Genomic DNA, 13,645 nt, shown 5'->3' with positions numbered 1-13,645 from the left:
TGCCTTGTGGTCTGAGAAGATGCTTTGTAATATTTCGATGTTTTGGATTCTGCAAAGGTTTGTTTTATGACCTAATGTGTGGTCTATTCTAGAGAATGTTCCATGTGTGCTAGAAAAAAAAGTATACTTTGCAGAAGTTGGGTGGAGAGTTCTGTATAAGTCAATGAGGTCAAGTTAGTTGATTGTTGTAATTAGGTCTTCCGTGTCTCTATTGAGCTTCTTACTGGATGTCCTGTCCTTCTCCGAAAGTGGTGTGTTGAAGTCTCCTACTATAATTGTGGAGGTGTCTATCTCACTTTTCAATTCTGTTAAAATTTGATTTATGTATCTTGCAGCCCTGTCATTGGGTCCATAAATATTTAATATGGTTATGTCTTCCTGATCAATTGTCCCTTTTATCGTTATGTAGTGTCCTTCTTTATCCTTTGTGGTGGATTTAAGTTTAAAGTCTATTTTGTCAGAAATTAATATTGCTACTCCTCTTCTTTTTTGCTTATTGTTTGCTTGATATATTTTTTTCCATCCTTTGAGTTTTAGTTTGTTTGTGTCTCTAAGTCGAAGGTGTGTCTCTTGTAGGCAGCATATAGACAGATCGTGTTTCTTTATCCAGTCCGAGACTCTCTGTCTCTTTATTGGTGCATTTAGTCCATTTACATTCAGCGTAATTATAGATAAATGTTTAGTGTTGTCATTTTGATGCCTTTTTATGTGTGTTGTTGACAATTTCATTTTTCCACTTACTTTTTTGTGCTGAGATGTTTTTCTTTGTAAATTGTGAGATCCTCATTTTCATAGTATTTGACTTTATGTTTGTTGAGTCGTTACGTTTTTCTTGGCTTTTATCTTGAGTTCTGGAGTTGTTATACCTCTTTGTGGTTACCTTAATATTTACCCCTATTTTTCTAAGTAAAAACCTAACTTGTATTGTCCTGTATCACCTTCTATCCCTCTCCATATGGCATTTCTATGCCACCTGTATTTAGTCCCTCTTTTTGATTATTGTGATCTTTTACATATTGACTTCAATGATTCCCTGTTATGAGCATTTTTTTTTTTAATTAATCTTAATTTGTTTTTGTGATTTCCCTATTTGAGTTGATATCAGGATGTTCTGTTTTGTGACCTTGTGTTGTGCTGGTATCTGATATCATTGGTTTTCTGACCAATTTCCTTTAGTATTTCTTGTAGTTTTGGTTTGGTTTTTGCAAATTCTCTAAGCTTGTGTTTATCTGTAAATATCTTAATTTCGCCTTCATATTTCAGAGAGAGTTTTGCTGGATATATGATCCTTGGCTGGCAGTTTTTCTCATTCAGTGCTCTGTATATGTCATCCCATTGCCTTCTTGCCTGCATGGTTTCTGCTGAGTAGTCTGAACTTATTCTTATTGATTCTCCCTTGAAGGAGACCTTTCTTTTCTCCCTGGCTGCTTTTAAAATTTTCTGTTTATCTTTGGTTTTGGCAGGTTTGATGATAATATGTCTTGGTGTTTTTCTTTTTGGATCAATCTTAAATGGGGTTCGATGAGCATCTTGGATAGATATCCTTTCGTCTTTCATGATGTCAGGGAAGTTTTCTGTCAGCAGATCTTCAACTATTTTTTCTGTGTTTTCTGTCCTCCCTCCCTGTTCTGGGACTCCAATCACCCGCAAGTTATCCTTCTTGATAGAGTCCCACATGATTCTTAAGGTTTCTTCATTTTTTTAAATTCTTTTATCTGATTTTTTTTCAGCTATGTTGGTGTTAATTCCCTGGTCCTCCAGATTTCCCAGTCTGCATTCTAATTGCTCGAGTCTGCTCCTTTGACTTCCTATTGCATTCTCCAATTCTGTAATTTTATTGTTAATCTTTTGGATTTCTGCATGCTGTCTCTCTATGGATTCTTGCAACTTATTAATTTTTCCACTATGTTCTTAAATAATCTTTTTGAGTTCTTCAACTGTTTTATCAGTGTGTTCCTTGGCTTTTTCAGCAGTTTGCGTTATTTCATTTCTGAGGTCATCCCTCATGTCTTGAAACATTCTGTAAATTAGTTTTTTACATTCTGTATCTGATACTTCCAGGATTGTATCTTCTTTTGGGAAAGATTTTGATTCTTTTGTTTGGGGGGTTGTAGAAGCTGTCATGGTCTGCTTCTTTATGTGGTTTGATATCGACTGCTGTCTCCGAGCCATCACTAAGATATAGTAGTGGTTTATTCTATAATTGCTCACTAAGTCTTATCTTGTTTTGTTTTCTTTCAATATATGTGAATGGGCTACTAGATTGTGCTGTCTTGTTTGTTGTAGCCCTTGACTTACTTATGACCTATTACCAGCTGGTTTGGGCTGTTGCCAGATATATATGCTTGAGTCTATTCACTATTCTTGAGTAGAATCTGATTTTGGGTCATCAAGTGTGTACTGCACCCTAACACCTATCCACCTCAAAAAGTAATGGTGATAGTTGTGTGCACCAGATTCTATTAGCAGCTGGGGTTCACACTCCAGTGGGGGCAGGATGCTGACAGGCTTCCCCCAAGTGTCAGTGAGGTAGGTGTGTCTCTATTGCTATAGCACCTGGGTGGGAGGGCACTGCAGCTGTACCTTAGGCCCTCAATGCAAGTACCTCTACTGATTGGTAGGTGTCACCCTCCTTAGACCCCTAAGGCAAGAGGCTAGGTGGTCTGAGGGGAGCTTCAGCCCTCAGTTCCCTGTTGTGGGTCAGTTAGGTCTCTGTTGAAGAAGCAGAGATATCAAACCTGGAAAACTTGTTTTTCCAGTAAATCCCCTAAAAAAAAATGCAGTCAGATCCCTATCAGAACTGCCTTTGAATTATAACCGCCACCTTGTTCCCTGTAAGGATGAAAGCCCGAGATTTGGATCATATATGCTTGGCTGGAGCTGCTTCCGTGTTTTTAGTCCAATTAGGGAAGGATTTTTGGTCACTGGGTTTTTTGTGGTGGTTTCTCTCAGGCCGGAAGAATGGGTTAGGAAAAGACCAAAAAAAAAAAAGTGAAAAGCAAAGCCGCCATGGAGCCGGAGCCGTTCTCCCTCTGGCTCAGGAAATTCCAATGTTAATGAAGCTACCTGGGAAGGGGAGGGGAGGGTTCAGAAAAACAGGAGAGTAGCACCCCGGAATATAGCCAAAGTTGCTTATCTTGCTTGGGATGACTATTTTATCTGAGATTCCCGAGGGGTGTGTCGCCTATGTGTGCTGGCTGTGTGGAGATTGCCCCCGAGGGTCTGGCCTGCTGAAGCCACGGTCACATCCTCCGCTGCCAGTCCAAAGCCCAGCATCAAGGTTCCCCTGCTGTGACGCTGCACTCCTGGCTCCAAAATCAGTCGCTGCCTCCCGGGGACTTCTCCTCCCGCCAGCCCCGTCACCGCGCCGCCCCCGCGGACCGGCTGGGCCCCCTCCCGGGGTTAGTTTAGGGGAGTAGGGCTGCACCCGTGTTTTCGCCGTGTCCAGATGCCGTGTTCAGCTCCCCTGCACCCAGTCCAAAGCCCGGCGCCAAGGTTCCATGGCTGGGTCGCTGCACTCCTGGCTCCAAAACCAGTCACTGCCTCCTGGGGACTTCTCCCACCAGCGGCATCGCCGCGCCACCCGTGCTGACCGGCTGGACCCCCTCCCGGGGTCAGTTCAGGGGGGTAGGGCTGCGCCCCTTGTTTGCGCCGTGACAAGATTTTGTGTTCAGCTCCCCTGGGCCCAATCCTAAGCCTGGTGCCAAGGTTACCTGACTGGGATGCTGGCTCAAGGCTCCGAAAACAGTCACTGCTTCCCTGTATTTGTTCGTTCTCTGTCTCTGTCACTCAGGTCAACTCTTTAAATCTGTGTTTGTTGTTCAGGGTTCGTAGATTGTTATGTATGTGATCGATTCACTTGTCTTTGTTGCAAGAGGGATCCGAAGTAGCATCTACCTAGTCAGCCATCTTGGCCCTGCCTCTGATGGCATTAAATATTTTAATCTTTTATGTGAATGTACCGGTTCGTCCAAGCAATCCTGTCACTACAATTTAGCTTCCCATGTAGGTCAATCAAAGGTGAAGAGAATATGCTGGTCAGGCCAACACAATAATACCAATGGCCAAAACAATTCTATTTCTGTTTACAATTCAATATTGGATTTCCAGTTTATAACTTTCTTAATGAGTTTGGTATTGCTGTCTCTCTGAAGTAATCCATTGTTTATGTGAGATTCTAAAGAAAGAATTTTTAACTTACTAGGTCAGATGCTGAATAGGAGAATATGGGAATAAATACCATTTGAGTGACTTGTATAAATCATCTCTGAAGTTTTGAAGATTAATTCCTTGGTCTATAAATGAGAATACTAATTCTCAGGACAAGTAAGACATTTTCCCCTAATCCACCTAACTTATAAGTGGTAGAGCCAGGATTTGGGCTTTGAGATCAGACAAATGTAAGTTCATGGTGTTTTGTTTTGTTTCCTATGAGGGAAGTGGTGTATATACCACAGTGGTTAAGTGCATGGACATGGGCCCACAGCTTTCTGATTCTGCATGCCAGTTCTTCCACTTACTGTATGTGTATCCCTGACCAAGTTTTCCCTAAACCTCAGTTTTCCTTATCCTCACTGCATCCTTGACACCCGCCTGTGAGTTTCACGCCTTTTGTAAGTTTTATCACATCCTTCATCCCATTCTGAACTCCCCATATCCCAAGTCCCACCCATAAACTTCATCAACCCACAACCCATCCAATCTCTAGGACCCCACTAAATCCACTCCTCACTGGGCCATTGACAGTCTATAGTTTTCTGTGCTTTCCAACTCATGGGAGGTTTCTGTAAGAGCCTCAAGGATCTGTGGGTGTACAAGTAGCTGAGAGAATCCCCTTCAGATACAAATCCTCATCTTCACTCTGAGATGTGGCTACATACCGCTTGGAAATCTCAGCCAATTTAGGTGTCAGATTGACTTGCAAAATGTTGGGTTGTTTGACGCTGTCATGGATTGAATTGTGTCCCCCCCAAAATATCTATCAATTTAGCTGGGCCATGAGTCTCAGTATTGTGTGATTGTCCACCATTTTATGTGATTTCCGTATGTGTTGTAAATCCTATCATTGTGATGAAACGAGATGGATTAGTGGCAGTTATAACGATGAGATGTACAAGATCAGGTAGTGTCCTAAGCCAATCTCTTTGAGCTATAAAAGAGAGAATCGAGCAGAGAGGCGGGGGACCTCATACCACTAAGAATGCAGCACTGGGAGCACAGAACGTCCTTTGGACCTGAGGTTCTTGTACTGAGATACTGCCAGACCTGATGCATCACAAGGACCTTGCTCCAGAGCCAACAGAGAGAAAAAGCCTTCCCCTGTAGCTGACACCCTGAATTTGGACTTGTAGCCTACTAGACTGTAAGAGAATAAATTTCTCTTTTTTAAAGCCATCTTCTTGTGGTATTTCTGTTATAGCAGCAGTAGATAACTAAGACAGACCCCAATCAATATTTAAAACCAAATCTTATCCCCTCTAATTTTCAGTCATTGAATGAAATTCCTATCCAGCACCTCTAAGGACTCCTATCTTATCTCATGTTCTCATCTCATTATTGCCTCTCGCTGCCCTACTGTGGCTCTTCTGGCTATTCAGTCCTCCCTGCATATTTTTTCTCCTCCTTTATCACCAAAATAAATCTTTGAGATATGGATTTTTATAATGCCCACTTTTCAGATTAGAAAACTAAGGCACAGAAGGGCTAAGTAATTTGCCTAAAATTTATAAACTGTTAAAAGCAAATGTTTTGGGTTCAGATGCCTTAGGTTTAAATTCTACATCTTCCATATACTAAGTATATTGTATCCTCAAGTTTTTGGAGCTCTTATCCTGTATAAATAAATAATCCTAAATTGTCAGACTTTCCAAGAAAACTACTCTCCCAGATCTTTAGCTTATGACTAAAAAAGGCTGTCTTCCGAGGGCGCTGTTTACTTTAGCCCTCAGTAATGGTGGCTAACCATTCTTCATGCCCCATGCACTTCAAAGCAAAGCAGACAAATTTGGAGTTACCCATTAGTATTTCCAGGGTTTATTCTTTCAGCTTGTCAGAGACTCACGACCAGATGTTATAAGCTGCAAATAAAGGTAACACCATCTCTCTATCCCTCCTTCTCACTTGAAGGACCTATTGAGGCTGTGTGTGGACAGAAATAATTTATTGAGGGTTTTTCAACCTCCATCAATCTGCCACTTTACCCCAGCTCCTGACATCAATGGTGGAGGTTTTATTTCTATGAAGACAAGCCACTCAACTCCCTGTCTGATTCCTGGACTTTCTCAAATCCACTGTCTTTCATTTTCATCTCCATTACATTTCACTATAAAATTTCACTATCTGACTAGGAGTTACAATCTTTCCTGCTTTCTCACTCCCTCATTTCCTCTGTCTCTACATCCATTAATTTCAATTTTCTCAGTCAGATTTAGTTACCTATCTGAGTCAAGTATGGCTAATTGTCTGAATTGCTTTGACATTAACACCCTCATTTCCCCTGTGCCTCATAATTTCATATTCTCCAGCCTCACATTGCTCATTGGCTCTACCTTGAAACACTTTTTTTTATCCTTGGCCTGCAACTTTCAGAGAAGGTATGCCTCTGGCTCTCCCCTAAATACTGCTCCACAAAGAATGAGCTGTCACAAAAAGACCATACTTAATGGTCTGACTGAGACTAGAGGAATCCCGGCGGTCATGGTCCCCAAACTTTCTGTTGGCCCAGGACAGGAACCATTCCCGAAGACAACTCATCAGACATGAAAGGGACTGGACAGTGGGTAGGAGAGAGATGCTGATGAAGAGTGAGCTATTTGTATCAGGTGGACACTTGAGGCTGTGTTGGCATCTCCTGTCTGGAGGGAGGATGGGAGGATAGAGAGAGTTGGAAGCTGGCAAAATTGTCACGAAAGGAGAAACTGGAAGGGCTGACTCATTAGGGGGAGAGCAAGTGGGAGTATGGAGTAAGGTGTATATAAACTTATATGTGACAGTCTGACTTGATTTGTAAACGTTCACTTGAAGCTCAATAAATGTTAAAAAAAAAAAAAAAGAATGAGCTGTGTTGCAACATTCCTTAAGTTCTGAAATATATGGGCTAGCCAATTTTCAAATATAATCACTTCAGTCGAGTCAACCTTACTAGATTTCTAAGGCAACCCATCTTTGCCAGACTACAGACCTTGAGCTGATCTGATTCATGTTACTTTTCCCTTCTTCAGGAGCAAGCATATTAGACGTAAAGAATTTTCTTGTTACTGGTGTCATAATGGAATCATGACTAAAAAAACAAACTCATTGTCATCGAGTCACTTTTAACTCATGGAGACTCTATGGGACAGAGTAGAACTGCCCCCATAGGGTTTCAAAGGAGTGGCTGTTGGATTTGAACCACTGACCTTTTGGTTAGCATTGGAGCTCTTAACCACTGCACTACAGTGACTAAGCCAAAAAAAAAAAAAAAACAAACCTGTTGCCATGGAGTCGATTCTGACTGATAGTGACCCTATAGGACAGAGTAGAACTGCCCCATAGGGGTTTCCAAGAAGCACCTGGTGGATCCGAACCGCCGACCTTTTTGTTAGCAGCCATAGCTCTTAACCACAGTGCCACCAGGGTTTCCTACTACTGTGACTACTGCCTAATAATGCATGACTACCATATAGTCTTGATATGTGTTGCCTGTGTGTTTCTAGTCCTGGATAGAATGTGAGTCAATATCAGGCCTCTGTGTGACTATAGAGAACAAAAGATCAATGCTTTTATTTAAAGATAAAAATATTGAAATCTGAGAAGATAAAGAACAGGCCCAAAGTTACCACTCTTAATGGTAGACTTACAGCAGGCATGAACATCTTTTAAACTCCTGATCGTGATCCTCACCAGCCTCAGCGGGCCTTTTGCTGTCCAAGATCTTGAGGTTAGAGGAAGGCTAATTCATCTGGTTTCTTACTTTCCTTTGCTTACATATTGACCTAGTCTTACCATATTTGTATCCATCCTGCATGGGAAAATTAGAATACGCTGAAATCCTGGGCATTACTCTGATACAGGCATAGGGAAGAGAAGCAAGGACAACAATAACAGGGAAGGACAACTTGAGTGTTTCTCACCCAGGAACTTATTTCAGAGATGCGCAGCCTGTGAATTGTCAGTAACCCTGACCCAAGATGTCATTTTGAGTTACATCTCAACTAAAACATGAAAAGTGAGAGATTCAGGTAAGAGGGTAGCAGCAGAATATATTCCATAAAGGGGAAGCAGAATATTTAAAACCCCAGAGAGTAGAGAGTGAGAAGTAGTTGTGAGCAATGAAATATTATGCAAGCATGGCGCAGATGCTGAAGGCCTATTCCAGCATCTTGAAGAGTTTTGATTTTATCTTGAAGACAGTGAAGGGCATTGAAGGACTGCACACATAGGATAGGATAAGAATGTGGGACACTGGAGGCAGAAAAAGAGGTGACAAAAATATAAGGCTTTACGATTGTGCACATTTTACTCTTGCAATGTCATGGATTGAATTGTGTCCCACAAAAACTATGTGTATCAATTTGGCTAGGCCATGATTCCCGGTATTGTGTGGTTGTCCACCATTTTGTCATCTGATGTGATTTTCCTATGTATTATAAATTCTCTCACCATGATGTTAATGAGATGAGTTAGCAGCAGTTATGTTGATGAGATCTACAAGATTAGATTTTGTCTTAAGTCAATCTCTTTTGAGATGTAAAAGAGAGAAGTGAGCAGAGAGACATGGGGGGACTTCATACCACCAAGAAAGAAGCACTGGGAGCATAGCACGTCCTTTGGACGTCGGCCTGGGGTGCCCTGAGAGTTCTGGGGTTTCTACTGATCTCACCATCCCTCACAGTTCAGGGAGTCAGCCTCTTCTAGTTTGTGTTGTGCAGACCTGGGGCATCAGCTCAGCCTCCAGCAGCAGCCACCTAGTGGCCTCCCAGGCCTCCCTCACAGCATGCTGCCTTATTATCAGTATTGTACTTGCTGTTTTCTTTCACGTGAATTTTTTTGCATGATTTTCCTATCCCCCACCCCCACCCCAGACTATGTGCGCCTGTGGGGCTGAGACCTCTTCAATCATTTTTAGTCATTTTCTACATCCAGAGCCTAATGTAGCTTCTGTCATAGGATGTTTGGAGCATAGTTTTTGAAAGAATAAATGGGGTGATCTCAGAGTCCCCCTTTTCTCCTCTGACCATCTCAGATTATCAGATGGGTGCTAAAAAAGGGAAGTGCAAGTCTGAGGCAGGTGGGAAACCATAATGACCTCTGGATGACTCTTCCCTGGTTCTTCTTGCACCAGTAAAGCTTAGTGGTCACCAATGAAGAATAGGCTGCTGTCCACCCTTGTGGCCCAAAGTAGCACTGACACTCCACGCAGGAAAACCAAAAAAAAACAAAGAATATTTGTTTAGGTGCCATCAAGGGCTCTCCCAGTCTCAAGGCACGTAAAGGAGCAGAACCTGCAGGTTACATCACCAGTGTGAGACACCTTGGAAACTTTGCTCACCTTTGCCTCCACTGGCCCTGTCATGCCCAATTCACTCTGGAGGTATCCTCACCACAGCCAGGAGAATGATTCCAGCCCCACTCCCAGAGGAGAAGCCCATGGCGCCCACAAAAACTGGTCTTACCCATTGACCCCGGATTTATGTCCCAGTGTTCTGTCATGCTCTGCCCTACCCCAAGTCCTCAGCACCCCAAGCCCCAAGGCTCTTTTCCCAGACGGACCTCCAGGGAGTGGAAAACACTTTCTAAGGGCCGTGGAGTATGATTCATCGATGGAGGACTGTAGCCAATAGACACTCCTCTGAGCCTGTGGAAACCTTGGGATCATCCACTCCAAGACCCCCAATTTGTAGAGTAGGAAACTGGACTTTTTTCCCTACAGCCCCACCTCCATTACGCTGGGGGCCAGGGGAGGCCTTGCCCTAGTTCCTGATGCCCTGAGTAGTGTAATACAGGAGCCCAGACCCTGTCCTTTGAGGTTGCCCTGAGAATGGCTGCTTGGTACTCTACGAGGATGTAATAGTACACCCAGTATACTACAGAAAGAACATCTCTGCTGATTTCAGGAAGTGCTGGTAAAGCTCTTTGCCTTCAAGTCTACTTTTTCAGGCTTCTTTTTGTTAGTGTTTGTGTGGTGTATCTTTTTCCATCATTTTACTTTCAAGCTCTTTGTATACTCATATTTTAGCTCTGTCATTTGTAAACAGAATTTAATTTTTGTATTCTTAAAACCCAGTTTGATTTTCTTTTTTGGCATTTGTTTTTTTTGTTGCTGTCTTTTTGGTGTTGTTTGTTTTTGCTTTTAATAGGAGGGTTTTTTTTATATTTGATGTATTTACTGATATATTTAAGTTTCAGTTTACCATTTAATATGTGCTTTTTTGCCTAGTGTTCTATGACACTTTTCCCATCTTGTCTCTTGTTTTTTATTAATTTTTATTTATTTACTTATTTTGTATTACTCATTTTTCTTTTTTCACTTCAAAATATCTTACTTTTATCTTCTCTCCGGAGAGTATGAGCTCAATTTACTCCCTTCATGATGATATGTACACACACTCCACAAAAATTACATACGTTTTAAACCTCATGTTAAAATTAATCTATACAGTTGATATTTAGATTTGCCCACGTTTGTTCTTTTCATTACTCTTTATTCCTTCCTGCTTCCCTGAACTTCTATCTCAGGTCATTTTTCTTCCACCTGAAGAACACTGTTTAGTATCTTATTTAGTGTAGGTGTTGTTGTTGTTGTTAGGTGCTGTGGAGGCAGATCGGACTCATAGCAACCTTATGTACAACAGAATGAAATGCTGCCTGGTCCCTGCACCACCCTCAGAATCGTTACTATGTTTGAGCCTATTGTTGCAGCCATGGTGTCAATCCATCTTGTGGAGGGCCTTCCTCATTTTTTGCTGACCTTCTACTTTACCAAGCATGATGTCCTTCTGAGGAACTGGTACCCCCTGAAACCATGTCCAAAATACATGAGATGAAGTCTCGCCATCCTCGCTTCTAAGAGCGTTCTGGCTACCCTTGTTCCAAGACAGATTGGTTCTTTCTTCTGGCAGTCCATGGTATATTCAATATTCTTTGCCAGCACCGTAATTCAAAGGCATCAGTCCTCCTTTGGTCTTCCTTATTCTTTGTCCAGCTTTCTCCTGCTTATGAGGTGATTGAAAATACTGTGGCTTGAGTCAGGTGCACTTTAGTCCTCAAAGTGACGTCTTTGCTTTTTAACACTTAAGAGAGGTCTTTTGCAGCAGATTTGCCAAATGCAATACGTTGTTTGATTTCTTTCTTCTTTTTTTTTTTTTGCCCTTTTATTTTTTTATTATACTTTAAGTGGGAGTTTACAGTTTAAGTTAGTTTCTCATACAAAAACTTATATACACATTATTATGCGACCCTAGTTGCTCTCCCTATAATATGACAGGGCACTCCTCCTTTCCACTCCAGATTTCCCGTGTCCATTCAACCAGCTCTCTTCCTTTCTGCCTTCTCATCTCACATCTGAACAAGAGCTGCCCATTTAGTCTCATTTTTTTTTTTTTTAATCTACTTAAACTAAGAAGCACACTGTTCACGAGTGTTATTTTATGTCTTATAGTCCAGTCTAATCTTTGTCTGAAGAGGTGGCTTCAGGAATAGCTTTAGTTTTGGGCTAACATAGAGTCCATAGCCATGTCATCCAGGGTCCCTCCAGTGTCAATGTTATTTGATTTCTTGACTGCTGCTTCCCCGGACATTGATTGTGGATCTAAGTACAAGGAAGTCCTTGGCAACTTCAATATTTTTTCTGTTTATCATGATGTTGCATATTGGCCCAGTTGTGAGGAGTTTTATTTTCTTTATGTTGAGGTGTAATCTATCCTAAGGCTGTAGTCTTTGATCTTCATCAGTAAGTGCTTCAAGTCCTCTTCCCTTTCAGAAAGCAAGGTTGTGTCATCTGCATAACAGAATTGTTAATGAGTCTTCCACCAATTCTGTTGCCACATTCCTCTTCATACAGTTCAGCTTCTTGCATTATTTGCTCAGCATACAGATTGAATAATTATAACAAAAGATACAATCCTTATGCATACCTTTCCTGATTTTAAACCACACAGTATCCCCTTGTTCTGCTCGAACAACTGCCTCTTGGTCTATGTACAGGTTCCTCATGAGGACAATTAAATGTTCTGAAATTCCCATTCTTTGCAATTTTATCCATAATTTTTTATGATCCACACAGTCAAATGGTTTGCATATCAATAAAACACAAGTAAATATCTTTCTGGTAATCTCAGCTTTCAGCCAAGATATCAACAGTGATATCCCTCTTTCCATGTCCTTTTCTGAATCCAGCTTGAATTTCTGGCAGTTCCCTGTCGATGTACTGCTGCAACCATTTTTGAATGATCTTCAGCAAAATTTTACTTACATGTGATATTAATGATATTGTACAATAATTTCCATATTCTGTTGGGTCACCTTTCTTTGGAATGGGCACAAATAGCGTAGGTGTGCTGATGTTGAATTCTCTTAGTGTTTGTTTTAAAGAAAGATATTTTACCTGAGTTTAGAATTTGGCTGTTATCATTCAGCCGTTTGAAGATATGGTTCCATTATCTCCTGGCTTCCATTGTTTCTTTTGAAAATACTGCTGCTGTCAGTCTAAATGTTGCTCCTTTTTCAGTAGTTTTTTGTCCTCTGGCTTCTTTTAAGATCTTTTCTGCCTTATGTTTGGTATTCATCAATTCTACAATGATAGGTGTAGGTGTGGAAATTTACTTTTTCTTTTTTTTTAATTTACCTAGTTTGGTTTTCATAGGATGTCTTGAATCTGTAGCTTTATATCTTGAGTCATTTTTTAAATTCTCAGACAGTCTCTCACAATAATGCTTCTGCCTTACCTTCTCCTCCTCTCTTTCTAGGACACCATTTAATTGCATGTTAGTCCTTCTCATTTTATCCTCTATTTCAGAATATTTTTTCCTTTATTTTTCTTCATTTTTATCTGTCCATGCTTTTTTTTTTTTTAACATATTTTGAGCTAATTTTTGTGTTACTAACTCTTTTTTCAGTTTGCCTAACTTGCTACCAAATCTATCCATTGAGTTCTTAATATAAATTAGTGTTCCTTTTCATATCTACTAATCCTTGTGCATAGTTTCCAGTTCTGTGCTGGAATTCTAAATCTTTTCATTTACCTATGTGAAATAGTACTACTAGTAATCTTAAATTCTCTTCCTGATAACTTCAGTTTGTGGGGCCTCTGCAGATATGTTCATAACTAGTTCTCATTCATGTTGCCTTTTCTCCTCTGTACTTGCTTATTTTTTCTGTGTACCAGATATTTTGTTTAAAAAAAATTTTTTTAAATGATCTAACGTCTAAGATAACGTAATTTTCCTTCAGATATGACTTAGTTTGGTTTCTGCCAGGTACCAAAGGATATTAGTAATCTCAATCAGGGATTAAGGAGATGTGAAGCTGAGCTTCAATCCCTGCAAATTTTGGTCTATTTCCAGTTTACCCTTATGCCCACTATGCAGCCTTTAAGAATCCAAACTTAAAGTGTGTGAAGGAATGGGGTTTGGCATATCTTTACCAAGGCCACTTTCTCTTCAACAAG

Source organism: Elephas maximus, chromosome 7 (genome assembly GCF_024166365.1).
Source record: "Elephas maximus indicus isolate mEleMax1 chromosome 7, mEleMax1 primary haplotype, whole genome shotgun sequence".
Taxonomy (NCBI): domain Eukaryota; kingdom Metazoa; phylum Chordata; class Mammalia; order Proboscidea; family Elephantidae; genus Elephas; species Elephas maximus.
This window is presented reverse-complemented; position numbering follows the sequence as displayed.